The 27,989-nt window shown below is 45.0% G+C and overlaps 1 long non-coding RNA gene across 1 annotated transcript; it reads left to right on the top strand.

The window, feature by feature from the left end:
- Positions 1-16,141: 16,141 nt before the first annotated feature.
- Positions 16,142-16,302, top strand: LOC115535323 (uncharacterized). The gene is made up of 2 exons (XR_003974471.1): positions 16,142-16,179; positions 16,211-16,302. It is a non-coding gene; the product is annotated as an uncharacterized LOC115535323 (long non-coding RNA).
- Positions 16,303-27,989: the final 11,687 nt, after the last annotated feature.

Genomic DNA, 27,989 nt, shown 5'->3' with positions numbered 1-27,989 from the left:
CTCCTCCACCAGGCAGGGCCTCCATCAGCTCCTCCACCAGGCAGGGCCTCCATCAGCTCCTCCACCAGGCAGGGCCTCCATCAGCTCCTCCACCAGGCAGGGCCTCCATCAGCTCCTCCACCAGGCAGGGCCTCCATCAGCTCCTCCACCAGGCAGGGCCTTCAGCACGGCTCCTCCATCAGGCAGGTTCTTCAGCACGGCTCCTCCATCAGCCCCTTCAGCCATGGATTCCTGGTCTGGTCACAAACAGTTGGTCTCAGCAGTAAATCACCTGGAGACGCAACACACCCCACCTCCCGCATCTGAGGTTCACTTGTAAAATGGAAGATGAATTTAAACATATTTAAACACTTGAATTAGACAACGTCTACAGATTGACCCATTCAGCAATTCATCCACTACGGTCGTAGCAGCACTCTAACAATAATGGCTCATATGACTCCTACATAACCCCGGTATGAATTAACTGAAATCCCAGCTTGGCACAGATTTAAAGTCATAAGATGATCAAAACCAGACCTAAACTACTGAGGATTTTAGTTTTTCAGATGAGATTGGTGATGGTTACCCCCTGGTCCGGTGCTGCAGGCCCCTGGTCTCCAGCCTCAGTCTCCGGTCCATCCTGGCACCACAAGCCGGTCCCCAGCCTCTCAGCCTCGCCTTTCAGCTACAGCAGCAGGTTTACATCAACATTTGCCCAACAATAAACTTATTTGACTCCGAAACCGATTTACACGATTAATTTAACTATTATTTTATAACTCAAGGCTAGAAAAGACTGGAGAGATCAGACATGAGCATCCCGTTTGGGGAATGAAGACAGAGCAGTTTAAAGAAGTTTAAAGAAGTGGTTCAGCCCATGCATTGAAACTGACTCACACACCAGAGCACTGACCTGTTCTGGAGGACTTCTGACAGGAGGTGGAAGTCTGGCTCTGGGTGAGGAGGTGGAGGTCTGGCTCTGGGTGAGGAGGTGGAGGTCTGGCTCTGGGTGAGGAGGTGGAGGTCTGGCTCTGGGTGAGGAGGTGGAGGTCTGGCTCTGGGTGAGGAGGTGGAGGTCTGGCTCTGGGTGAGGAGGTGGAGGTCTGGCTCTGGGTGAGGAGGTGGAGGTCTGGCTCTGGGTGAGGAGGTGGAGGTCTGGCTCTGGGTGAGGAGGTGGAGGTCTGGCTCTGGGTGAGGAGGCAGACACCTTGGGACAAACTAGATGTTACCTTTTTAACCTTGTACAGTTGCAGAGTTTCTTCTACTGTAACATGTGGGAAAGACGGCCATTATTTTAGGTTTGTTATTATCCAGTTGGTAACTAAGCACCAAAGTCGTTGTTTAACGTCATTCCATTGGGTAGGGTTTTACTTCTGTGGCAATTATGGACACCAGATATTTAGAACGTACGAAAGCTGAAATAACAAAGAACACTAAGCAGTATCGATAATAAATCAAATATACTCAGCCATATTCAGGTGCAGGGTTCCGTCGAAGAAATGCCAAATTATGTTCCACCTTGAAATGATCTTCAGCCTTCACTGATGATCAGAAATGAGCCCGCAAGTAGAACGCTGTTTTGAACGCAGCGAGAGTCCCGTCAACGTGGTTAAAGTCGGCGCAACAGTCGGAAATTATCAACATATTGTACGATGTACGCGTCAGTGTGTATTTAATATCAAACTTAAATAGTTTAAGATAAGGGGCAACAATTCCTAATGGAAACTGACAACAAACTGTACAAGATACGCAAATACATCCAGAACGTTCTGCCAGATCCCCTCAGGGGATTCACGTCCAACTAACGCCACGTGGGTTCTTAAGGTTGTCTAGACTACAACGTTCTATGCTAACGATTGAGACTAAATACCAGAACCTTCCACGGTGGGAAGCACAAACCGTCCGACTGGAATCCGAACATTCCAGCCGGAACCAACCAAAGAAAAAACAGAACCAGCGCCTCACCTTGAGCTGAACGGAGGAAGATCCTGAAGTCCAGCGATGGTCTTCATAAAAACAAAGCCAACAGACTTACCTTGATGTGATCTGTTTGTTGCTGTTGGTCATTACTGCTATTCAGTGTACCTTTACATTATTATGCACCCAGTGTGTACAAGTTATATCACTCAAAACCGTACGAAGAACCGAACTACCATGTACGTTCCACAACAACTTTAAACCTCAATTCCTTGCTTAAAAACAATGGAATAATTCAATACAAAACCGTGACTACATTATAAAATTAAAACATTTATCTCGATATTCAGGGTACAAACCATACAGATCAAATCTAAACAGCGAGCTCACAGAGAGCCGACCATAGCCAAGCAATGTCACCCTGACCGCCTCATTACCAAAAGCAAATCATGCCAGCCAACCAACACATGTACAGGTCCAGTGAGAAGTGGGCATTTGAGCGAAAGGACTGCCCATAGTAAAATTAAGCCCAATTCCTGAACGATCCAACCATCTTCATGGTTTAAAGATTTAAAGACTTAAATTGCAATTGTGTTCGAATCACCGTTGTCTGCTCCATCTTTACTTATAAATCTCTACATCTCCATCGCTAGAGTGTTGCATCCTACTCATGAGGGTGGGGTCTGAGTGAGCAGAGATGCGTGCTGGGATACAGTGCTGTCTGAAGTCTTCAGTTCTATAGACACGCCCCTCAAGAGAAACCAAGTGTTTGAGAATCTGTTGTGACATCAGTTACATGAGCTGGAATATTCTTCAAGATGGCGCCAGGATTCTCCAAGGAGGAAGGCCAAGAGGAGGATGTGAGGGTTCTTCCTCTCAGACAGTGAAACACAACAACGGTCTTCATCAGAGTACCATTGAACACTTCGAAACGTTCTCCTCTATACACCTCGAAGCCCCAGTGAAGGTTTCCTTGCCTCCTCTGCTGAAGAGCACTACTTCAGCTTGAAGAGCGCACTAGTTGGAGTTCCCAGATTGGTTCTGATTTAAGGGAACCGATCGTTCAGCTAGTCCTGTACAGCAAATACAGTTCAGCCTGAGAAGACGTGCAACTGAGAGCAAGACAAGATCCACAGGGCTCTCCATCAATCCAGCCAGGTCGGAAGATCCGCCTCATTACAGGTCTGAAGGTCATCTTGAACATCCATTGAGGTTCCTTTCCAACTTCAGAGTCCTTGTGGAATGCCTTTAGGTGTCCATCCTCCATTGATCCTGATTGGTGTAGTCCTAGTTTGAAGTCGCTGATCTGAACACGCCGCTTGCATCCTTTTACACTTGAGTTGGATACTCTCCTTCCTGCCCAGTGTGTTGGATATCGCTCCGGAGCGTCGCTCAGGGCTCTTCATGTCTCCTGGAGGCCTCAAGTAAACGTGTGGCCGTCCAGCAGGTATGACTTAACTGACCATTCCAATACACCAAGCCAATCACACAGACCCCCGTAAGAAAATTATCAATGTCAAAGCAAGCAGGACGCAGAACCCAGGACACACACGTAGAACCCCGTTCCGGGTGTGAGTGGGACACACACACACACACACACACACACACAGTAGAACCCTATCGATGTTCAAAAATCTTCCATCTCATGTCAAACCCACACACACACCACTGAGCCATAAAAGACCAAACACTCCTGCAGGGTAAAAACCTCATGCCAAATAACATTCCATCATCCACCCCCAGCTCTCCTGTCAGGGCACCCAGAACAGAACCACCAATATCTCCAGAGACGTAAATTATGCACAACATTCTTCAGTGGCGTCCCACATTGGTGATGGATTATGCTTGGTGTCTCCATTCACGCTGTTTCAACGTCTCTGAAGTCATGTGTTTGTAGTCCAGTGGTTTAGTGATTGAGGGGCCTTCACAGATGCAAACGGTGCAGCTTTAGTCAGCCTGAGGACAGGAAGGAGATCATCTGTTCAGAAGACCATCCAGTGGAGGGGGGTGGCTCTTGAGGAGCAGGATCCATCTTGGAATGGCCCCAAATGAGACCTTCTCTGAAATGAAACTGTTCCTGAGGAGTCACGATGCCTGGAGGGGACTGTTGAAAGTGTTCCATGGTTCTCTGTGTCAGACTGAAGTTGTGTTTTAGTCGTTGAGATGAGGAGCCCCCTCATCTCCCCCTGGTGTTTCTCCTTCTGAATCCCTGTCTCCATCTTAAAGAACATTCCGGTCCATGTAACTGACGTCACGACGGTTTCTCAAACACTCGGTTTCCCCTGAGGGGGCGTGTCTACAGACCTGTAGACTTCAGACAGCTCTGTATCCCAGTATGCACCTCTGCTCACTCAGACCACACCCTCCTCAGTACAGCAACATTCATGTGATGAAGATGCAGAGCTCAGGAGAGTAGCTGGAAAGAAGACTGAAGACATCAGAACCCAACCCATTGCTCCAGCTTACAACAATAACTTGGAGCCTGAAACCATTTTAACAAACCATTCAAACCAACATAAACCGAACGCCCAAGTAACCCATGAACCAATAAAAGATCCTTACTAATCAGATCAACCTTCAGCTAACGGGTTAACTCACCAGGAAGCTAACATACATCAATGAGCCCAAGAGTAATGAGAAACTAATGACTTACAGTTCACAGTTCATCTTCATGTTAAAGTTGGGATACTCACAGTACTGCAGTTAGATATCCATGATAGACCTTTGAAGGAACAAACAGTTTACTTATTATTGTCCCCAAACTTGGGCACTGTCCCAAGGTTGAACTTCTACCATAGCCATTAAATCAGATAAATGAATGCCAATACAAATTCAGGGCTTTTGGGATCATCCAACTTTTAAATAATGTTTAAGATAAATAAGTTATACTAATTATTTGACTGTCATTATTCAAGAGTGATTACTTCTTACTTTGAGAAGTTTGAATGTATAGTCTCTAAAATGTTACTTTCAGGTAAAATCATTATTTAATTTCAAATGAGTTAAAACACCACAATCCCTGATTTCCTTCACACATTATCAGTGATTAATATTCAACATACAAGTCAATGCAGTTGTGCTTTGCTACATTTCTACTCACATCAGGTCCAGATTAGATGCTCCACTTTACTTCAAAAAGTCTTTAACCTGAAACAAGAAGAGATGACAAATAAGTCACAACAGAGCTCAATAGAACATTACACACACGTTCTAGTTTCTGCGAACACAACAACATACCGTGTTTGGGAGACGATAAACTGCCAAACAGTGGAGGACACAAATGTATTGTCCGTTTCCCTCTCATGTGAAATGCACCAGATGCAACCAATGAACCAATTAAGGAAACCACATGGCGTGCGAGCTGCGCAGGTGAGCTAAATAGTAAAACTCAACCCAGGTTCGACCTCCTCTGGTCGCCTTGGTAATAGTGAAAGTCTGTTTAAGCTCTGTGTTTGATCTTAAATGACCTCCCTCAGTTTGATTAAAATGATGAGTCTGATTTGACAGATTTAAATTCATACTTCAAAACAAAGAAAGTCTTCATTCAATTCACCTTACTGTGTGGTTTGTGTGTGTGTGTGTGTGTGTGTGTGTGTGTGTGTGTGTGTGTGTGTGTGTGTGTGTGTGTGTGTGTGTGTGTGTGTGTGTGTGTGTGTTACTACTGTGTGATGTCAAGTTGGTGAAAAGCAAGTCACGTGTGATCTTGCATCCATCTGTATGTAGTGAGCGGATTTGGACAGCAGAGGGCGATGTTTCCACACGAGAACCTCTGCTCTCTGAGCGCTCTGCGAGATACCGTCTCCATAGCAACCATAACTTGGCAGCATCCTGAACGGCCCTTTGAGGAGTGAGAAGGAAGCTTTCATCAAAGAGACCAGAGAGACTCATTCACTGGTTAGCTGGAGTCATCGCCCACCACACACAGACACACACACACACCATACAGACATACACCAATACACCGTATAGATTCACACCATATGCAGGCACACACCACAGATACACATATATAGACCAGGTCCAGGACCAGGACCCGGTGGACCAGGACCAGGACCCGGTGGACCAGGACCAAGACCCATTGGACAAGGACCAGGACCAGGACCCGGTGGACAGTGGACCAGGACCCGGTGGACCAGGACCAGGACCAGGACAAGGACCAGGACCAGGACCAGGACAGTCAGGAGCCAGGAGGAGCCAAGGGGAACAGGTCAGCGCCGGAGCCGGTGGGGGCCAGAGGGGCCGGGGCCCTAGAGGGCCCCCCACAGCGGACGGGTCAATACAAGTTACACATCTAGTGAATCAATCAACCAATGCAAGTGATACCACGATCAATAAATAAATAAAATAAAAGGGATGTGTTGTGTGTCTCACACACACAAACACACACACACACACACACACACACACACACACACACACACACACACACACACACACACACACACCACACACACACACAAAATAAATCATGGTAAACAAATATCTATAATAAATAAAGGGTTTAAGGGAGAAGGACCAGGCGCCCATTGAAGGTTTTTTGTTATGGAACAGGACGTGGGGACCCAAGTGCTGAACACAGGAAGGCAGAGACTTCCAGATGGGAATTTTTTTCTTTTAAATGATTGCCTTATTTCCCTTAAATTAATCAAAGTGTTAAATAAATTCTCCCACTATTTATCATTCTTAATGTTATTCAGGTTTTTTTTTACTTAAACTTAGTTCTAATTATAAATATATTTACTTCTCATTTAAATAATAACATCCCACCATAATCCTTTTAAACATGAGCCCACTAGACAATAATGTACCATAATTCAATCCGTTTAACTTCAACAATCATATTGTGGCGAGCAGCAGGTGAAGGACGAGACGGGAGCCCAGGTTTAGCAGTCGGCCGCAGCTCCGCGCCCCATACACCGCTGGACAACGGAGCTGCCTTTAATAACACCAGCACGGTACACACTAGAACACACGCCACCATTCAACCACACTAACACTTTCAGTGATGGTGCAATGAACACAACATGCACACAAGAGTCACCAACACACCCCGACATCGATAAACCCCAACCCATGAACCCTGATTAGTTTACCAACCACTAATGACCCAGGGGGGCCCCGAAACGGTCCCACCCCCTAGAACAGGAGAACCCCCAGAATCCTTAGCGAAGGCCCTCGTCTGCCAGACCCCAGAGTCAGCAGGAGCCCTGGGGGTGTGGTCGGGGACCACCTCCTTCGGGGCCCCCACCTGATCCGTCGTAGGGGGCCGTTGGAGCGCCGTTCGGGGACCCCGTCCTCCGCCGCCCTCCGACGTCTGGCCCGTCGACGGCCACGCCGGCGGCTGGGACGAGGAGGGGTGGCGCGCCCCGTCCCCCCGCAGCCCTCCCCCAGCCCCAGCTGCCCACACTGCGGCGGTTGGTGTTTAGTCCCGTTAACACGGCAACAGTTTGATGTTATCCCGGGTAAAGTGTTGGGCAGGACGTTAGCCTAGGGCTAGTCATGGACCTACAGAGCGGCAAAGCCACGCCCCTTCTGGTAGAGCCCATGGGACCTATGAGATCGAAGAATATGAAAGGGTTTCAATGGAGAGAAAGTCATTATTGTCTGGTCCCAGTCTTTATATGCCCCGGGTTACACATATGATGTTTGTGGATTTTAATGATCATTTTTCATGCAAAGAAAACTCAACATTTTCGTGAAGAAGTTTGATAATGTTAGGTTTTTTCCAAGGGGAGGATAAAAGCATCCAAAGAGGTGAACACCATTATAAGTTTGGGCATGTGGAGAGTTACAGTCATGCCGGAGGGGAGATTGGCGGTCTTGTCCACCATAGTTACAGGAGCGTGACGGCACGTACGAGACATGTAGTCTATCTCATTGTGTTTTATCTACAGCCTTTAACTGAACTATTGCACAATAATAGAGATGGGGAGACAGAGAGAGAGAGAGAGAGAGAGAGAGAGAGAGAGAGAGAGAGACAGAGAGAGAGAGAGAGAGAGAGAGAGAGAGAGAGAGACAGAGAGAGAGAGAGAGAGAGAGGAGAGAGAGAGAGAGACAGAGAGACAGAGAGACAGAGAGACAGACAGACAGACAGACAGACAGACAGAGAGAGAGAGAGAAAGAGAAAGAGAGAGAGAGAGAGAGAGAGAGAGAGAGAGAGAGAGAGAGAGAGAGAGAGAGAGAGAGTCAGGCCGTCTGTCTATGGTTTCTTTCTACAACCGACACAGAGAGACTGAGTCGGTTCCACACAGACAACCAAATCCAAGGGAGGAGGTCCAAGAATAATATCGGAAAAACATTTGTTGTTCCATTAATAATTTCTGATTTATATATTATTATTCTTAAGGCACTTATGGACTTATTATTCACTAATAAAACGAGAAATCATCGGCTGAACACAGGAGAACATTCAGTTGGATCCACTGAGTTGTTTATTGCAATTATGCTTCATTAACAAATAAGACAGAAAAATAGTCCCTCACATGTACAGAATAAACACTAAAACAAAGGACTAAAACAATAGAAGCAGCAGACTTTCATCAACAGGTGTGCACGTATCTTTAATAACTGAACATGTTCTGCGGCCATTTGGTTCCCAACAGAACACAAAAAAATCAAGATTCAGTTTAAAGTAATTTACAACATGCAACATTATCCCACAGACCTCTTGGTTATTGTGAATAAAATATAAAATCTGCTTTAAATCAGGTTGTAAATCAGGATTATGACAAAATATATATCAGAGTCCTGATGACCAAAACTGGTGAAGTCTGAAATTATACAAAGATTAACCATCAATAGGTATTTTATATACAATTACAATAATGAATGTGCTTATCTAACTATGGGAGATCTTAAAAGTCTTTTCATGGTTTATCATGTTATACTTTAAAGGAGAGAGAGAGAGAGAGAGAGAGAGAGAGAGAGAGAGAGAGAGAGAGAGAGAGAGAGAGAGAGAGAGAGAGAGAGAGAGAGAGACAGAGACAGAGACAGAGACAGAGACAGAGACAGAGAGAGAGAGACACTATGTGTGTGTGCGTATGTGTTTTTTTTATGTGTATGTGAACGTGTATGTGTGTATGTGTGTGTGTGTGTGTTTGTGTGTGTGCCGGGGCGGCACACACACAAACACACACACTGAGTCTGAGGCACCCCGCTGACCCCCCCCCCCCCCCGGCGCTCCCGGGCCCGTTTTTTTTTTCTACGACCGACTCAGAGACGCTGAGGACCCCACTGAGGACCCCACTGAGGACCCACTGAGGACCCCTTCCACCGCCAGAACCCCACCCCCGGGAGGAGGTCCTCCTGGGTGAAGGAGGAGCAGAAGGTGTGGAGGTGTGTCAGTGTGTCTGAGGACCCTCCTCCACCTGGGGACACTCTGTAGAAGGACAGAGAGCCAGCAGGCCAGTCCAGATACACTCCTACTCTGGTGGAGCCAGCGGGGGGGAGAGGGACGGCTGTCTCTATACCGTCGTACCGGGCAAAGTAATAAACATCAGAACAAAGAAGACTCCAGGACTTGTTGTTCCCTCCAAGCACGCTGTCACCACCCGCTCCTCTCCTTGTGATTCCTCTGTATGTCACTCCTATATCAACCCGTCCTTCCCACTCTACCTCCCAGTAACAGCGGCCAGTCAGAGCCTCTCTACCCAACACCTGGAGCCAGTAGTCAAATTTGTCTGGGTGATCCGGATACGACTGGTCCTCTCCAACCCGCGTCACCTTCCTGTTGTCCTCAGACAGAGAGAGTCGTCTGTTGGCCGTGTTGGGGTCCAGTGTGAGGTCACAGGCATCTGAGGGAGAACCAGACATGATGAGCTGCTGAACCATTCTTCATCCTCATCATCATCATCACTAGTACTGTTCTCCTGCGCTCTGTGTACATATACATAGATATGAACACATACATACATGTACATATGTACACATACATAGATACACACACCTCAACAATAACGTTATGAATACATCAACAACAATATTATGAAAACATCAACAACAATGTTATGAAAACATCAACAACAGTGTTATGAATACACTCATTCATCACTAGTACTGTTCTCCTGAACATGACATGTGTGGGGGGGGGGGGGGGGGGTCATGTGATGATAGTTACACTATTGCTACATCAACAACAAACATCTCTCCTTGGATCCAGGACTTACCAAAGACAAGCAGCTCAGCGCTGTGATTGGCCGTGCCAGCGCTGTTGCTCGCCATGCAGCAGACCGTGTTCACGCCGTACCTCCCACCTCTGACGAAGAGGAAGCCCCTCTCCACCCAGGCCTCTGATTGGTCGTCTGTGCCGTCCCTCTCCAGGGGCCTGCCGTTGTGGAGCCACTCTACTGTGGGCTCCGGCGTGCCGCCGGCGTGGCAGGTGTAGCGGGCCGTTTGGCCCACGGGCAACACGTGGGTAGAGGAGTGGAACTCTGTGATGCTGGGGGCCTCCTCCTCCTCCTCCGTGAGCATCACTGAACCTGAAGAAACCAGGAGGAGAGGAGTGAACGTCTACAACACGGATCTAGAGATGCAGCGTCAGACACTCCCTTCACTCTCTCCTAACACCTGTCCACTAGAGGGCGACCCAGGGGATTCACACCCAGTATTCTCTCCTGCCTTTTCATACATGATTGAGGATCACAGCAGTGTCTACAAAGATTACCCAGGGAGGGGAAGTCACTCCACGAAGAGGTTAACGGGTCAGGGGCGGAGCTTGAAGAGAAGAACGCCAAACCGTTCAGCAGCTCCAATAGAAACTAGTGCAGGTGAACCCAGAAAGGGTTGAACCTTGTGACCTGACCTTAGGAGACCACAATAGAAACCTGACCTCAGAAGACCACAATAGAAACCTGACCTCGGTAGACCACAATATAAACCTGACCTTGGTAGACCTAAACACATCCAACAACCTTTTAACTCTTAAAGAGTGTATTTACTGTATCTACGGCACAGAGAACAGAAAGGAGGAACCGTTCTCCACTCATGAACACAAACAAAGTCTACGGACCCTCTTTGTTCCGCTCAGCCTCCAGATGATCCAGGTCTAGGACCTTCTCACAGATCCAGTGGTGCAGTCTGTTACACGGTTCTTCAGACCAGCCGTCCTCCCCTGCTACGACACAGTCTCTTGCTTCCGCCGTCATCGCGTGGTTTAACGTGTCTCCAACTGAGAACCACGAGGAAGAGACAGTGGAGGTCAGTCTGTCACTCTCAGAGAAGAGATGCTGCTGAACAGAGTCTTCAGCCTTACCTTGAGGTCATGGGGGTACCATCCACCACTTGTGGGTCCCCTCTTTCTCTCGATCACTCAGTCCAATCCAGGAAGTATCCATCAATCTGCTGACAAACGCCTGTTTCCAAAGGTAATAGCATCTGTTGTTATGCAACACAGATGAACACACACACACACACACGCACACACACACACACCCACACACACAGACACACACACACAATCTCTCTCTCTCTCACACAATGTTGCTCTCTCTCTCTCTCCATCTCTTTCTCTCTCCATCTCTCTCTCTCTCTCTCTCTCTCTCTCTCTCTCTCTCTCTCTCTCTCCCCCTCTCTCTCTCTCTCTTCTTAATCACTCACTCACTCACAAAAACAATTGGTCTCTCCCGCACGCGCTGCGCGCGCACACACACACACACACACACACACACACACACACACACACACACACACACACACACACACACAACACACACACACACACACACACACACACACACACACACACACACACACACACACACCAGTTCTTCTCTGCTGTTGATGACCACCAGGTCTGCCTTTCTCTTCTGACAGTCTTCTCTACTGGCCCTCCAGCCCTTCTTAGTAGTAGAAACACGGTAGAGACTCTTGTCGTGAAGCATCCAGCCCTGAAGTGTCAATTCATCTGTTGAATGTAAGAGAACATTCTGAAATACAGAGAACTGCTTATCTTACGGTCTTCGTTACGTACACACAACCCTGAGACCTGACCTTAACAGACCACATAGAAGCATGACCTTAATAGACGACAATAGAAACCTGACCTTAGTAGACCACAATATGAATCACAGAAGCAGAGGGTGTTTTTGAAATTAATGTTAATGACGCGATTGATTTAATAACTTGGATAAAACCCTCACCGAGTTCATCCAGTAAGTGCTCTCTCCCTCTTTCCAGGGTGACGGTGAGTCTAGGACAGGACAGAGGAGCACAGAAGATATGAGCTCTAAAACAGAACGACATCGTCTCTAAACATCACAGGACCCACAGCCAACCAAACACAAAGTCCATAATATTAATACTAATTAAAATAGCAATAACTACAGTTATCAATATCATTATCGTTGCTATTGTTACAATTATTCATATTAGTAGGCCTAACACAAATTGTAACAATACAATAACTATGGGGTCAGAACAGTCTCATTAATAATGAATGCACAGAGAAGGATTCACAAATGTACTTTGTGATTTATATATAAATTACTCTCTTCCCACAAATACATTTCAATGCACACATAAATGGATATCGGTATGTATAAATGTAAAATAAATCCATAAACAAAAATAAGTTTCACAAACTCATTTCTGATCCACACACAAAGGTACCTTGTTTTAAATAAATGTAATATAAATCCATAAATATATTAATTAAAAAAATATTTGCAATTTTCATCACAATGTATTTGGATGTTGTAACATTTATATACAAACTGTTAAACTTGTATATACAAGACGTTTTTTCATTTGTGAACTTACTTGCATTTGTGTGGGAACTGGTCTGTATTTATGTGTGGATTTTTGAGACTCTCCTGACGTCGCTAGATTCACAAATGCATTTTTTTCAACAAGGAAATCTCTGTAGCCAATCAGATGCCTCCCTCGTTTTCAGTCAACCACATGACTGCTGTGACTGGGTTTTTACGTCGGTGCCGCTTACTACTTTAACGGCACCGATAATCCCAAACCCAGTCGAAATTAGATGGAAAAAGTGTGTAGCTAAACGTGACGCAGCATTTACTTCTTCACCACCTAGAGATTGTTATGTACGATCATTCAAAAAAACATGTTCTTTCCGATAGAGTAGACATTTGACAGAGAACCGGGAGGCTCGGAGGCTGGACTCAGAGGTCGGAACTGCAGCCATGTGATTGGCTGAAAACGAGGGAGGCATCTGATTGGCTACAGAGAGTTCCTTGTTGAAAAAAATGCATTTGTGAATCTAGCGACGTCAGGAGAGTCTCAAAAATCCACACATAAATACAGACCAGTTCACGCACAAATGCAAATAAGTTCACAAATGAAAAACGTCTTGTAAATACAAGTTTAACAGTTTGTATATAAATGCAACAACATCCAAATACATTGTGATGAAAATTGCAAATATTTTTTTAATTAATATATTTATGGATTTATATTACATTTATTTAAAACAAGGTACATTTGTGTATGGATCAGAAATGTGTTTGTGAAACTTATTTTTGTTTATGGATTTATTTTACATTTATACATACCGATATCCATTTATGTGTGCATTGCAATGTATTTCTGAGAAGAGTGTAATTTATATATAAATCAGAAAATACATTTGTGAATCCTTCTCTGTGCATTCATTATTAATGAGACTGTTCTGACCCCATATAACGATCATTATCATTGCTATTATTACAGGTTGAGCGCGCGCATTGCACGCTCAGCCTCGAGTTGTAATTAAACCCATAGCTATAATGTGGAAACCCCAGTCGATAATGTAACACATTTCTGAGCACATAATATAATAACACTTTGCCTATAATGTTACAACGTATAACATTTAGGTTCAGCTATAACGTAATGAAGCAAGCATAATCATTTCCTCTCTACGTTATGAAGCAAGCATTTTTTGCCCGCCAACGGAGCTTCATGCCAATTCATTCTCAACCACGGCCGAGATAACCACCGTAGCATGTCTTTACCTGTTGTGGAAGAGGGAGGGACGGCGGAGAACCAGACGCAGTCGATTCTTAATATCGTAATGACCACGGAAGAGGCAGTGAATGAAGTATTGATTAGACCGCGATTTATTAGATACCACCGCTAATAAACCGTTGGAAAACACTAGACGGTAACCATAGCAACGCCAGTAAACAAACCCTCGAAGCCCAATCCCGACGCGCTACGGCCGTCCGGAGGCTCACACAGCTTCTGGCCGTAATATTATATATGACATTTATATCATATTATAAACTATTATAGATAGAGCTCCGGGAGTGCAAACGGCAACAATCCCTTCTCCTCCATGCTGCGGTTCACCCGCACGGCACTGCAGGAGGGAACGGTTGGCCGGTTGAAAGCTGATTGGCTGTTACGTTACGTCACTCAGTGGCCACGCTGTTGAACGCTGATTGGCTGTTACGTTACGTCCCTCAGTGGCCACGCTGTTGAAAGCTGATTGGCTGTTACGTTATGTCACGCAGTAGCCGTTGAATGATGATTGGCTGTCATCACACGAATGTCGCGGTGAAGTTCAAATATTTCAATAGAGTGGCGAAATCACGCCCCTTCCAGTAGGGCTCATGGGACCTATGAGATCGAAAAATATGAATCGGTGTCAATGGAGAGAAAATAATTATTTTCTGGTCCCAGTCTTTATATGCCCTGGATTACACATATGTTGTTTGTGGATTTAAATGATAATTTTTCATGCAAAGAAAACTAAAAATGTTCGTGAAGAAGTTTGATAATTTTAGGTTTTATGTGAGGCCGCTTTGTGAACTACAGCTCTTCGCTGCTCTCGACGCATATGATATACGTCACCACACCCGCCCTTGGAACTCGGCACAGAGATGGCGATCTCTCTGCCACACTTTACCGCTTTTTCCAAGGGGAGGATAAAAGCATCGAAAGAGGTGAAAACCATTATAAGTCGGGGCACGTGCAGAGTTTCAGTTATCCCGATGGGAAGATTGTCGGTCTTCTCCACGCCAGTCGCAGGGAGCGTGACGTCACATACGAGCCGTGTAGTCTTTCTAGTGGTGTTTTCTCTACAGCCTTTATCTGAACAATTGCACAATAAACGGTCGAACTCTTTGCATGAAAAATTATCCTTTAAATCCACAAACAACATATGTGTAATCCAGGGCATATAAAGACCGGGACCAGAAAATAATTATTTTCTCTCCATTGACACCCATTCATATTTTTTGATCTCATAGGTCCCATGAGCCCTACCGGAAGGGGCGTGACTTCGCCACTCTATATCATCCCACTGCAGACACAAATGGGCGTTCTCGTGTGGTGGGGGTTCCCGTTCACGCAGACTGGAACGCCCCCTTCTTATTCTTCGTCGCCTTTCTCGCTGAACTGTATTAAAATGTCAAAGTGTACTACTCCGAAACCATGTAAATAGTGTTGTAAATAAACTTCCAAAGTTTTTCAAATCTTATTTGGAAAATAACTTCACATGGTGTGTCTTTTCACAATTTATTCGTTACCAGCATTCGTAGTGTTGATCAGCAGTGAAATAGTCTGCCGCTGGGGTTGACAAGTTACGGGACTACTACCCATGCAAGTGAACGGAGCGTTCCACGGCATTGAGAAGACCCGTGTAATAAAGGCCTATAATATTTCTGTTTATGGCATAGATTTTCTCCTCAGATTAGCCCAATAAAGGGCTAATGGGCTAATCGATCAAAGGCCCGGCCTTTGATCGAGTCTCTACGTTGAATTTGTATGGAGTCATGTCGCCCTTCGCGTTTGGTGTGGACGCACCTTCACCTGTGCGACAGGCCTGCTATTCTATAGCAGTAAGATGTTTAAAAACATAACGTCTAACCTGGGCGAGTCGCGGTGTGTGCGTGTGTGGTCTTACCTGGGCGCATGTGTCGATGACGGAGCCGTTATGTTTGAAAACATAACGTGTTACCTGGGCGAGTGTCGCTGCGATGTGTGCGCGTGCTAGTGTGTTCTTACCTGCGCGTGTGTCGATGGCGGAGCCGTTACGGTTAAAACATAACCTCTTACCTGGGCGAGTGTGTTGCTGCCTTTGTATTGGCTAGTGGTGTGAGTGTGCGTGCGTGTGTGTGTGCTTCCGTGTATGTTTGTGCACAGCTGCGTATGTGTGTGGTGTGTTTGTTCGGTGTGTGTGGATGCGGTGTGTATGTGCGTGCTTGCGGTGTATGTATGCGTTTGCGTGTGCTGTGTGTGTGTGAGAGCTGCAGGCTGCTTGGCACGTGCACACTGACCAACTTGAGTAACTGGCGCGACAGGCCTGCTATTATATAGAAGTAAGACTAGAGTGTCCGTGTGTGCGTTGCCTGCGCTCAACCTCTAGTAGTTTTTAAACCCATAGCTATAATATGGAAACCCCGGTCGATATTGTATTTAACCATATCATAATGTCATATAATTAAATATAAAAAAAAAAAATTGCCTATAATGTTACAACGTATAATATATTGGTTCACCTATATCGTAACGAAGCAAGCATAATAATTTTCTCCAGCAAGCATAATATTTTTAAGTTTGCCGTATTTGTATATCAGAAGATTCGACCCTGAGGGTTTTTCACACTTGATGCTTTATATGCGGACATCAATGTCGTTCAGACATCAGCAGAATCAAGGGGGGTGGGCTTGCAAAGGGCGGGATTGGACGCATGGTCGAAGTTCGCATGAGGCGGGATAAGTGCGGCCGCTGAAACTGTAGTTTGTTTTGGTTTGACCGCAGACAGCACGGAGGCAGAACGGGCAGAACTCATCGCCATCATCTTAAATGTTACTGCAACGATGCATCATATATTCCGTTGCATTCACAACATCCGAAGAATCGATCAATGAAAGATTAGAGCATGAGTTAGAGACAAATTGAAGAAAAGACGAAGAAGAAGGGCGTCGCGAACGATACTGGAGAAGAGAGTGTATTTTATTGCTTAAAGGTCCCATGGCATGAAAATCTCCCTTTATGAGGTTTTCTAACATTAATATGAGTTCCCCTAGCCTGCCTATCGTCTCCCAGTGGCTAAAACTTGCGTTCGGTGTAAAACGAGCACTAGGTATCCTGCTCGCCTATAAAAAATAATAAGGGGCTAAGTTACCTCCCCTTTCTCTGACTGGCCCGCCCAGAAAATTCGGTCTGCCAATCAGACAATGAGCTACGACCATGCGAGCGCCACATGTGTGGTGCTTTGTAGTTTGGATAACCGTTCTGCTTTGATGCTATGGCGCATAAAACGTCGGTTCTTTGACGTCCCTAGTAATTCCACAACCAGACTGTAGTTGGGGTTATCTCCGCCATGGTTGAGAAGGAATTGGGGGAAAGGAACTTTGGCTTTGACTCCCTGAAGTACATGAACCATGAAATTGAGGAGAAAGGGTTTGATTGTTGTATGCTTCGTCATTGTGAAACATCCACTGTAAGCAGAGCGCATGGTACCGTGGCCTCAAGCTGCTCAGGGCCACACCCCCACCCTCCTTCTTGACCCGCCTCTCTCCTCCTCATTTGCATTAAAGCTACTGACACAGAAACGGCATATTTGGGGAAAGCTCAATGTGCGACTGGCTCGTAGTGGCTGTAATTCTGCACCACGCTGGAATTTCAGGAACATCTTCAAATACTGTGTTTGGGGCCAACTAATACCTATATTAAAGCATCCATGAAGTAGCATGCCATGGGACCTTTAATTTCCCATAGCACAAAACACTGGGACAAATGCAGTTGATTTCTTGTTTTAAACAGGGTGAGAAAACAGGGAGTGGAAGGATGCGACCATATAATGTTCAGCTAACTGTTGGGTTACAGGGGTATTTGTTTAATGGAAAGTGTAGTAGACTATGCATGCATCAATCCTTCAATAGCTTTTACTGTTATTCAGGGCTCAAAGTGCATTGATACTAAAAAAAATGCATGGCAACTACTATTGGTTAGTTGGAAATAATAATAACAACAAACAGCTGAAAAATGTGTTCATGTTACAACAGCTAAGGCAGCAACCTACCTAACCATAGTGAACTAAAGCATGGGCTTGTGTGGGGGGGGGGTGGGGGGGTTGTGAGGGGGGGCGGGTTGTGAGGGGGGTTGTGAGGGGGGGGGGGGCTGTGAGGGGGGGTTGTGAGGGGGGGCGGGTTGTGAGGGCTACATTGCAGATTGTACATTGGCTACCTGACATGAGAGATGTTTTTTTTTTTGTTAACAGAAGAATGCGTCATTGAGATTAAACATATCTTCAAGTGATCTGGCCAAGACAGGCGGCAGTAGCCTACAGTCACACATAGCCTACACATAAAACATAAGAAAAATAAAACAACTGAAACAGTCGGCAGGGGGGAGGGGGGATTTCAATATCACAAGACATTTCGGGAGGCTCAAGGAGGTGGATAATGTTTAAAGAAAAATAAGGTTTTGCAAAAAGTGTTGATGATAGACATAAGGCTCAGGTGGGAGAGTGTGTCGACGGCGGGGCTGTTATGTCAATCTTGCCGTTGTCTTGAAATATCTGCATCCGCGTGTGTGCAGTGTGTTTATGCACGTGCATGTGTGTGCGTGCATGGTATGGAGTTAGAATCATGCCAAAACCCCACACACACGCAAAACGATTCACACAAACACAAAACGTGTTTTACACTACACAACGAATCACACACACGCTCAGTGTGGTTTGCAAATGCAAAACATCATTCACAAACTAATGCATTTTGCTTCAGAAACAAATACATTATGTGTTACACATACAAAGAAACATATTTCTTCAATTACAAAAAAATATCCTCCAAGTACGAACTAAAATCTTTTTCACACTACACAACAGCAGGTGGCGCTGTTCCTGCCAAACCGCACGGATTCCGTACGGTTTCCGTGCGGTTTAGCAATTTTACCGCGCGATATTAAGGCCAGTTAGTGGCCTTCTTGGCTTTCCATAGCATCCACACACGGTTGGCCGCTATGAAATAAAGGGTGTGTTCGAAACCATACTTGCTTCCTACTCTTACTAACTATGACGTCAAATTGAGTAAGTAGAACGTAGTAAGCGAGTTTTAGGTAAGCGATTAGTATCCGAATGTCTTCTACTTCCGGAAAGATTTTGTGTAAGCATCGCTAGCTTACTAGACGTACTCAACTGCCCCAGAATGCACTGCGTCTATTCAAAAGAACAGTGGAAGCAATGGCGCTAAACGGGGAGCCGCAGCAGCAGAGCCCCGCAAATCCTTAGGTTGAAGGTGTACTGTGACGTTAAATGTGACGTTTACATATTTATTTATAATATTTATTAACGGCGCCCGGCCGGTAGGTTATTGACTCGTCATTTGATTCACGTCATCTGAGGTGGTTAAGTAAGAGCGGTCTTCCGAACGTCGATTACTCAAATGTATTACTGAATCATTATTTAAGGATTCGAGAAGTAAGCCAAGTATTGAGTAGGTAGTAAGTAGTAATTAGTAAATCATTTCGAACACACCCAAAGATTTTGGGAGAAAAAAGATTGTCCTGGCGGCCTTAAACTGACTCAACAGCGCCACCTGGTGTTGTGTAGTGTGAATCACAGGACATTTGTTTGTCACGTGACTTTTTTGTACTTGGAAGATTTTAGTTTGTACTTGGAGGATATTTTTTTGTAATTGAAGAAATATGTTTCTTTGTATGTGTAAAACATTATGTATTTGTTTCTGAAGCAAAATGCATAAGTTTGTGAATGATGTTTTGTATTTGTGAATCGTTGTGCGTGAGTAAAACACGTTTTCGTGTGTGTGGGGTTTTGGCATGATTCTAACTCCATAGCATGTGTGCATGTGTGTGTGGCGTGTGTGTATGCGGTGTCCTGCGCTGCCCTTGTCTTGAAACGTTTGCATCAACGCGCCCGTGTGTGCAGTGTCTGTGTGTGTGCGTGTGTGTTCGTGCACATGTGGCTGGATTGTGTGTGTGTGTGTGTGTATGCGGTGTTTATGTGTGTGCGTGCGGTGTATGTGCGCTAATCCCATTATTATCACTAAATCTAGCAAAAACAACATTTAACATTATCATTGCTATCAATACAATCATTGATATGATTATACTGTATTGTAATTCTATTCAGGATGATATGATTTATACTCACTCGAGTGCAGGGAGTTGAGGAGAATACTCAGCAGTCCGATGCTCACAATGACAGTGATGTGAAACCATAGAGCTGTTCAGGAGTAGGACACACACACACACACACACACACACACACACACACACACACACACACACACACACACACACACACACACCAACACACACACACACACACACACACACACACACACACACACGGCTAAAAAAGCCAAGTGACCGTGTGTAATTGTAATGCAATTTTTTTTTTTAATGTACGGTATTTTCTCAACCTTATTTTACAGTGTTGCACTCATATCAGAGCCCATGCCTTTAAAATCACATTTTTCCTGTTGTTTGTTAAATAACATAGGTCTGAATAAGTTTGTGAGCTGTGGTAAGTTTGAAATCTATGCAGTGTGTCTGCTGAATGCAATAGGCAATGAAAGGAAAAAGGCAGAAGAAATGAGCCAATCTGGATAAGGTGACACTGTGACGTAGCGTTGTCAAACTATTATTCATGGCCCTGCCCACTTGGTTGGTTCGTAACCACCCACAAGAATTCTGAAGGAGTCGTGATTGAGCTAGTGCTAAATGCTAATACGTGTATGGTAGTTGCTTAGTTCGTAGTAACAGGCTAGTTACAGAATTTTGAATGCAATGGCAGAACAACATCGAAGTACATGAACTGCGACATGCTGCCTGCCGCCGGTTGCCGCGGCGCGAGGCCCCACCGCCGCGAAGCACCACCGCCCGGCAGCGGGCAGCCGGGCGGTGGTGCCTCGCGCCGGCAGCAGGCAGCGCACGGTTCTGTCTACTACAGATTGATGTGGAAGTGGAAGAACCAGAGACGTCGGAGAACCCGACGAAGTCCTTTGTGATTCATTATATCGTCTGGACGTGCACACAGCTTTTGGCCGTGATAATATGTATTATTTGATATAGATATCTATGTATTATATGATATTATTTAGATATAGAGCTCCAGGACTGTAACGCAAGTGTTGTACACTTCCTTGTTATTTGGATAACCGTTCTGCTGTTGGTGTGATGGCGCATAACACGTCGGACTCTCGTCTATGGTATTTCTACAACTAGACCCGTAGTGGGGGTTATCTCAGCCATGGTTGAGAATGAATTGGGGAAAGGAACTTTGGCTTTGACTCCCTGAAGTAGGCTACATGAACCACGACATGGAGGAGAAAGGGATTGTTGACCGCGGTCGTCTCCCGCCGGAGCCTCGCTGCCGATGGACCACCGCCTCGGCTTCAGGATGCGGTGATTAGCGCTGACCGCTGCCGAGGCGGCGGGAAGCAGGGCTCAAGCGGGATACATTCGCGGCCAACAATCCCTTTCTCCTCCATGTCGTGGTTCATGTAGCCTACTTCAGGGAGTCAAAGCCAAAGTTCCTTTCCCCCAATTCATTCTCAACCATGGCTGAGATAACCCCCACTACGAGTCTCGTTGTAGAAATACCAGAGACGAGAGTCCGACGCGCCATCACACCAACAGCAGAACGGTTATCCAAATAACAAGGAAGTGTACAACACTTGCGTTACAGTCCTGGAGCTCTGCTCTATATCTAAATAATATCATATAATACATAGATATCTATATCAAATAATACATATTATCACGGCCAAAAGCTGTGTGCGCGTCCAGACGATATAATGAATCACAAAGGACTTCGTCGGGTTCTCCGACGTCTCTGGTTCTTCCACTTCCACATCAATCTGAAGTAGACGCGGTCGTTTGAGATTCATAATAACCTATCGTCTGGAGGCTCACACAGCTTTTGGCCGTGATAATATATATTATATATTATATGATATAGATATCTATGTATAATATGGGTTTCTAAGAGCCATTGCGATACATCCACCGTAAACAGAGCGCATGGTACCGTGGCTACAAGCTGCTCAGGTGCCAGGTGATAATATATATCATATATTATATGATATAGATATCTATGCATAATATGGGTTTCTACGAGCCATTGCGATGCATCCACCGTAAACAGAGCGCATGGTACTGTCAGTGGCTACAAGCTGCTCAGGACCACACCCCCACCCCCCTCCTTGACCTGCCTTGACACGCCCACCGTATACAGAGCGCATGGTAGTGGCTACAAGCTGCTCAGGGCCACACCCCCACCCCCCTCCTTGACCTGCCTTGACACGCCCACCGAAACAGCGCGTTTGGGGGAAGCTCAATGTGCGACTGTTTCGGAGTGACTGTAACTCTGCACCACGGCTGAATTTCGGGGACGTCTTTGAATACTGTGTTTGTGGCCCACTAATACCTATATTAAAGCATCATAAAATAGAATGGCATGGGATCTTTAAGAAGCTTATCTCCATATAAATCTGAGCTGTACATGAATCTGTTAATGAAGTCTCATTTCGACTCCTTCCTCCACTTCACTATTCATGTTCTGTTGCTTGCAGTTAACTACAGCCACCCTTCCTGGGTAACGCCACCACCAATCCCTGGTCATCCATTGAAGCCATCTCTCTCACTCTGCACAGTCACACTGTTGCTGCTTCATTCTCATTGTCTCATAATCTCATTATTAAGGCTGCTGTGGATGCTTTAAAAAATAAACATTTTTCTCTTCGGTAAAATCAAACCAGTGGGATGTTAGATTGAAAACCTCCAAAGCAATGTATTAAAAATTGAAAGACAGTCCTATGTGAAGTTTCTTTTTTGGGGATTTTCAAAATGAGGTACGAAGCTAGAAGGGATTGTCCCACTGTTTCTCAACCCTCTGAGATTATTACTATGAGTAGTAGTATTGCATGCATACAGTACTCACATCAGCGCCACAGTAAGCCTATAGAGGCTGCAACCATTTGCTTCTCAACAGATTGTGGTGTTTTAGAATGAAGGACCACTAGAGAGACAAGACAGGCGCCGCTACTATGCTAGCTACTAGGTAGTAACACCAGACCAGCATTAATCAATCAAAATAAGCTATCGACTGGCTGCTTTTCACAAACCAGAGCTGATCCAAGTGTTCTCATCAAGGGGTTGCGGGAGATGATGCCACACTCTCCACCGCTTGTTCTTGCCTTACCCTTTTCTTCCCAAGGAATTTTCTTATGTCCATCTCTTATCAACGATATTTTATAACTGTACTTGACCTGAGAAGACCTCTGAGAAGTGGCGGGCGCCAGGGTGTTGCCATAGCAACACCTGAATTTGTTTTCGACACCAAGTTGGCTAGATTTATATATGTATTTATATTATTTTTTTATCTATAAGAATGAAAGAAATTGTGTAATGAAAGAATAAAACAATGATTGATGCATTTTTTGTTTGAATAACATCTTGCTCCCGCGGCCAGTGCCAGCGCCGGCATTGCAAGGGGAGGAAATTACGTAAATTCGCAGGAGGCGGGACAAGTGCGGGCCGCTGTCACTCAGGTTTGTTTTGGTTTGACGCAGGACAGCACGAAGGCAGAACAGACCGCAGAAGTCAACGCGATCGTCTTCAATATTGAAGCTGTACCTTTATAATATATAATGAATCCTCACCTCTTCTCAATAGACTGATTTCCATCTTTCAACTCAGCAGGATGATTCATAGAGTGGTCACTCTTCATGGAGACACAGCTGGGTCCAGGGGAGTCTGCTCTCTGCTGCTGGACTCTTCTAGAAAACAAGAAACAGGATTTCGCTTGATAGAAGCTGTACCGATATAATCTCTAGGGCTGTCACGTTCTGGTCGGTTGATTCAGGGGTCCACAACCTTTTCAGCATCAAGGACCGGTATGATTCTCCGAAAAGTTTCACGGGACCGGGGGGGGGGGGGGGGGGGGGGTGGTTGGGTTATGTTGCGCAGAGGTTGCCTAAAATGAAAACATGTTATATGCAATCTAACAACTGCATATAGACTTATGGCATGTAAAAGAGTGACGGTATTGCGAAGTAAATTGAGTTTATTAAGTGTGCATGCATTTTGCATGAATTAAAAAAAATAAATAATAATAATAATAATAATTTTATTCAAATATGGTATCCGGTACCAAATGACCCACGGACCGAGGGTTGGGGACCACTGAGTTGATTGACTGGTTAATCGATATGCACTTGTTGGACCAGATTCTCTTTGGTCGGGCAATGGCTGGTGTTCCTTTAATAAGAACAAAGAGCTTCTTCATCCATTTTTTTTATATTGGAGTGACGGGCTATATTGTGTTAGAAATAACATTAATTATGAATAAAAATAATGTTGAAGGCTTAGTAGTTTCTCTTTCAACGATAAGACTTATACGACAAGGGGTCAAACCCTCAGGTTCTCAACGTTGAACTGGCCCATAAGGAAGACCGCTAGTCCTAACTTACTCAACCTTTACTCCGCTACTAACTCATTGATTCCAACAAAGTCATCGATCTGGCAGCATTTGGTTAAAAAGGACGACAAAATAGCATGCAAAGTGTAGAGTAAGTTTGTGGGCAGATCAGCTAAAATGGTGGCATGAGTACTTTTTTCTTAATACGTCTGTGATTCTTCAACCCCCTTCGTGTTTAACGCTCGCTAGGCTTTGAGTGGGAACACATCAGAATTGGCTTCTTGTCACGAATCCCAGCAGCATCCAGTGGGCCCCGTTATATTACACACAGATAAAAGCTATAATCAATTCTTCGGTGGTGTCGTCTATAAACGACGCTGCCCGACGCTCCGTGGCTCGTCCGCTGTCTGCTTCATATTGAAGCTCTGCCCTAACCGAGTCCACTCGGACCGAGAGGGGGTCTGAAACCCACTGCCCTTCTCCAAACAGCCCTTATGTGATATTGAGGCTAGCAGGTAGAGTACAACGCACTGTGGTAGATTATGTTGATCCAGAGATAACTTGCACATTGTTTTATAATCATCTTTTCACCATCGACCAATCGATTGGTCAGAGAGTTGGTTGAATTTAAGATTACAGCACAAATCATCATCTCTAATCAATACTTACCTTTTCTCAATAGACTGATTTCCATCTTTCAACTCAGCAGGATGATTCATAGAGTGGTCACTCTTCATGGAGACACAGCTGGGTCCAGGGGAGTCTGCTCTCTGCTGCTGCTCTGGGCTTCAACACACAGACACAGACACACACAGACACACAGACACACACACACACACACACACCACACACACACACACACACACACACACACACACACACACACACACACACACACTTTAATTTTTCCTGACTTGGAAACATCAGTACCAGCAAAGTCTGATAATAAGAGTCTGCTCACTCCTGCTGGACTCTTTGAGAAAAACAAGAACCAGGATTAATGGATGTTTGATAGAAGCTGTATCTTTATAATATATGATAAATCCTCACCTCTTCTCAATAGACTGATTTCCATCTTTCAACTCAGCAGGATGATTCATAGAGTGGTCACTCTTCATGGAGACACAGCTGGGTCCAGGGGAGTCTGCTCTCTGCTGCTGGACTCTTCTAGAAAACAAGAAACAGGATTCCTGTAAGTTTCATAGAAGCTGTACCTATATAATCACTAGGGCTGTCAAGTTCTGGTCGGTTGGTTGACTGGTTAATCGATATGCACTTGTTGGACCAAATTCCCTTTGGTCGGACTATGGCTGGTGTTCCTTTAATAAGAACAAAGAGCTTCTTAATCCATTATTTAGAGCCGGGAGGGACAAATGCAGACCGATGTGTTTTAAATTTGATTGACGGGCTATATTGTGTTAGGAATAACATTAATTATGAATAAAAATAACGTTGAAGGCTTAGTAATTTCTGTTTAAACAATCATATGGTTTAATAAACTATAGGACTTATAAGACAATAGGTCAAACCCCCGGGTTCCTCAACGTTGAACTGGCCCATAAGGAAGACCGCTAGTCCTAACTTACTGAACCTTTACTCCACTACTAACTCATTGATTCCAACCAAGTCATCGATGGCAGCATTTGGTTAAAAAGGACGACAAAAAAGCATGCAAAGTGTAGAGTAAGTTTGTGGGCAGATCAGCTAAAATGGTGGCATGAGTACTTTTTTCTTAATACGTCTGTGATTCTTCCTCCCCCTTCGTGTTTAACGCTCGCTAGGCTTTGAGTGGAACACATCAGAATTGGCTTCTTGTCACGAATCCCAGCAGCATCCAGTGGGCCCCGTTATATTACACACAGATAAAAGCTATAATCAATTCTTCGGTGGTGTCGTCTATAAACGACGCTGCCCGACGCTCCGTGGCTCGTCCGCTGTCTGCTTCATATTGAAGCTCTGCCCTAACCGAGTCCACTCGGACCGAGAGGGGGTCTGAAACCCACTGCCCTTCTCCAAACAGCCCTTATGTGATATTGAGGCTAGCAGGTAGAGTACAACGCACTGTGGTAGATTCTGTTGATCCAGAGATAACTTGCACATTGTTTTATAATCATCTTTTCACCATCGACCAATCGATGGGTCAGAGAGTTGGTTGAATTTAAGATTACAGCACAAATCATCATCTCTAATCAATACTTACCTTTTCTCAATAGACTGATTTCCATCTTTCAACTCAGCAGGATGATTCATAGAGTGGTCACTCTTCATGGAGACACAGCTGGGTCCAGGGGAGTCTGCTCTCTGCTGCTGCTCTGGGCTTCAACACACAGACACACACACACACACACACACACACACACACACACACACACACACACACACACACACACACACACACACACACACACACACACACACACACACACACACACACTTTAATTTTTCCTGACTTGGAAACATCAGTACCAGCAAAGTCTGATAATAAGAGTCTGCTCACTCCTGCTGGACTCTTTGAGAAAAACAAGAACCAGGATTAATGGATGTTTGATAGAAGCTGTATCTTTATAATATATGATAAATCCTCACCTCTTCTCAATAGACTGATTTCCATCTTTCAACTCAGCAGGATGATTCATAGAGTGGTCACTCTTCATGGAGACACAGCTGGGTCCAGGGGAGTCTGCTCTCTGCTGCTGGACTCTTCTAGAAAACAAGAAACAGGATTTCGTTTGATAGAAGCTGTACCGATATAATCTCTAGGGCTGTCACGTTCTGGTCGGTTGATTCAGGGGTCCACAACCTTTTCAGCATCAAGGACCGGTATGATTCTCCGAAAAGTTTCACGGACCGGGGGGGGGGGGGGGGAGTGGTTGGGTTATGTTGCGCAGAGGTTGCCTAAAATGAAAACATGTTATATGCAATCTAACAACTGCATATAGACTCATGGCATGTAAAAGAGTGACGGTATTGCGAAGTAAATTGAGTTTATTAAGTATGCATGCATTTTGCATGAATTAAAAAAAATAAATAATAATAATAATAATAATTGTATTCAAATATGGTATCCGGTACCAAATGACCCACGGACCGAGGGTTGGGGACCACCGAGTTGATTGACTGGTTAATCGATATGCACTTGTTGGACCAGATTCTCTTTGGTCGGGCAATGGCTGGTGTTCCTTTAATAAGAACAAAGAGCTTCTTCATCCATTTTTTTATATTGGAGTGACGGGCTATATTGTGTTAGAAATAACATTAATTATGAATAAAAATAATGTTGAAGGCTTAGTAGTTTCTGTTTCAACGATAAGACTTATACGACAAGGGGTCAAACCCTCAGGTTCTCAACGTTGAACTGGCCCATAAGGAAGACCGCTAGTCCTAACTTACTGAACCTTTACTCCGCTACTAACTCATTGATTCCAACCAAGTCATCGATCTGGCAGCATTTGGTTAAAAAGGACGACAAAATAGCATGCAAAGTGTAGAGTAAGTTTGTGGGCAGATCAGCTAAAATGGTGGCATGAGTACTTTTTTCTTAATACGTCTGTGATTCTTCCTCCCCCTTCGTGTTTAACGCTCGCTAGGCTTTGAGTGGGAACACATCAGAATTGGCTTCTTGTCACTAATCCCAGCAGCATCCAGTGGGCCCCGTTATATTACACACAGATAAAAGCTATAATCAATTCTTCGGTGGTGTCGTCTATAAACGACGCTGCCCGACGCTCCGTGGCTCGTCCGCTGTCTGCTTCAT

This window comes from Gadus morhua, chromosome 22, assembly GCF_902167405.1.
Source record: "Gadus morhua chromosome 22, gadMor3.0, whole genome shotgun sequence".
In the NCBI taxonomy this organism is placed as follows: domain Eukaryota; kingdom Metazoa; phylum Chordata; class Actinopteri; order Gadiformes; family Gadidae; genus Gadus; species Gadus morhua.
The sequence above is the reverse complement of the archived record's forward strand: the minus strand, read 5'-3'. Positions and strand labels throughout refer to the sequence as shown.